Genomic DNA, 2,755 nt, shown 5'->3' on the forward strand with positions numbered 1-2,755 from the left:
TTTTTTTTTTTTTTGCGGAATGCGGGCCTCTCACTGTTGTGGCCTCTCCCGTTGCGGAGCACAGGCTCCGGACGCGCAGGCTCAGCGGCCGTGCCTCACGGGCCCAGCCGCTCCGCGGCATGTGGGATCTTCCCGGCCCGGGGCATGAACCCGTGTCCCCTGCATCGGCAGGCGGACTCTCAACCACTGCGCCACCAGGGAAGCCCGGAAGTATGCATTTTTATCATCTGGTTTCATTTCACAGTATTATAAATCATGAACAGCTTTCCCACATCAAGATATTTCCTTCTATAACATCATTTTAAACAGCTGCATTGTATTCCTTTGTTTTGATTTACCATATTTATTTAACAAGCCCCAGATACTAGACATGTCATTTGTACCCAGTTTTTCCTGTTTTTAAGCAACACTGTGACTGGCATCTTTGTAAGAAGTTAAATATGTGTGTGAATTCTTCTTTATTTCATAAAGATTCACATTTTAATGTGTTTTTCAAAATGCCTTTTAAAACATGTACATTGACAAACATTGCTCTGGTGAACCTGTGTATATGACCTGGAATAGTGGTCCATGGGGAGACAAACTGATGAGATGGGGATAGAGAAGTATTGCTGACTAGCATAGACAAGAAATGGTTGTCAAGAAACACTGGGGATAAAGATCCAGCAATGGTTGTGTGCCTGAAACACGTGTTAGGAATCTAGTCCTGGCTTACACGTCAGGGTGGCTATGGGTCCCAAGACCAACCAGTTTTGCTACATACTAGTGGTTAAGAGACATCCAAATGAGTGTTCATCTCTTCCAGAACTTTGCAACTTGCTCCATACAGGGGATACTCAAAAAATGTTCAGTGAATGTTAGGCCCCCTGTTTGTTTTAGGAGGCAGTACACCACTTCTCATAACCTTATCACTACTCCACATATAATTTTAATAATTCCTCATCAAATTAACCCCCTTCAAATTTTGTCTTTTATTTTATTTGCTAAGGATTATTTTAAGGATTATTCATTTTGGAAAAAGCCAGAAGTCACTCACAGCTGATTTTAGAAAAGCTTGGGAGGGTCCAAAACAATTTCAGAAAAGCCAGGCTATGAGCCTGGATGCCACTGTGGGGTTTTTTTTTTTCCCTCACTACTGGCTTTTACTCATAAAACCATTGGGTCGAACCATTAAGATGTTCTGACTGATTACTTTCGCTTACAGGATGTATTCTTGATTGTCATAGAAGCTTTTCAACATAGATTCTGCCTATGATTTTTTTATTCTCTGCTTTTTATTGAAGTATAGTTGATTTACAATGTTGTGCTAATTTCTGCTGTACAGCAGAGTGACTCAGTTATATATGTATATACATTCTTTTTTAATTCTTTTCCATTATGGTTTATCCCAGGAGATTGGATATAGTTCTGTGTGCTATACAGTAGGGCCTTGCTGTTTATCCATTCTGAAGGTAATAGTTTGCATCTACTAACCCCAGACTCCCAGTCCATCCCTCTCCCTCCCACCCTCCCCCCTGGCAACCACAAGTCTGTTCTGTGTCTGTGATTTGGTTTCTGTTTTGTAGATAGGTTCATTTGTGCCGTATATTTATCATTATTAAATTTCTTTGTTTTATTTACTTTTTTGTCTGTGTTGGGTCTTTGTTGCTGAGCATGGGCTTTCTCTAGTTGTGGAGAACAGGGGCTACTCTTCGTTGTGGTGCGCAGGCTTCTCATTGCTGTGGCTTCTCTTGCTGCAGAGCATGGGCTCTAGGTGCGCAGGCTTCAGTAGTTGCAGCACACGGGCTAAGTAGTTGTGGTTCACCAGCTCTAGAGCACAGGCTTAGTAGTTGTGGTGCATGGACTTAGTTGCTCCACAGCATGTGGGATCTTCCCAGACCAGGGCTCGAACCCGTGTCCCCTGCATTGGCAGGCGGATTCTCAACCACTGCGCCACCAGGGAAGCCCTGTGCCGTATTTCATATTCCACATATAAGTGATGTCATGTGGTATTTGTCTTTCTCATTCTGACTTACTTCACTTAGTGTGATAATCTCTAGTTGCATCCATGTTGCTGCAAATGATTCTGCCTATGATTTTGACAACTTGGTGGTTTGGAGCAGTGTTCTGCCACAGACTTCAATATGTTTTTTCCAGGTCATGGCAGAAAACTAAGCCTACTGCCTACTGTTTAAAAAAATAATAAAAACAACCTTTTCCTAGTTTTCTTTAATAGAAGAGAAGGATATTCTTGGCTATTCAGTTCATCACTTAGCTGAATGGTCAAAACCTTCACTGAATATTTTTCCACTCAAGTTTTTTTTTTTTCCCAGAACAAAAATTTCTTTAGCTAAATTTAACTCTTGTGGTTCATTTTAAAAGATAATTCTTTAGTCTTCATGTTTGTAGGGGAGGAAAAAACTTTTTCCTATACCCTCTTATGTTCAGTGAATGGGGCCCTACAAATTAGGCTGACAAAAGACAGATTAACAAGAAGAAAAAAAAGGTTATTATGTATGCATATGGTGGGGGGCTTACAGAAATAAAATGAAAACCCCAAAGAGGCAGTCAGACTCAGAGGCTTATATATCATTTTAACAAAGGACAGTAAATTTGTGGAGAAGTGATAAGACAAAGGAAAAGGGTTTTTAGCTTCTAGGAGTAGTAAAGAGTGGGAAGGTAAATATATGGGGAAACTAATGGAAGATAAGTATTATTATTATTATTATTTGGCCACATGGTACCGTCTTTAGGATCTTAGTTCCCCAACCAGGTA

This window comes from Neophocaena asiaeorientalis, unplaced genomic scaffold (assembly GCF_003031525.2).
Source record: "Neophocaena asiaeorientalis asiaeorientalis breed wild unplaced genomic scaffold, Neophocaena_asiaeorientalis_V1.1 scaffold174, whole genome shotgun sequence".
In the NCBI taxonomy this organism is placed as follows: domain Eukaryota; kingdom Metazoa; phylum Chordata; class Mammalia; order Artiodactyla; family Phocoenidae; genus Neophocaena; species Neophocaena asiaeorientalis.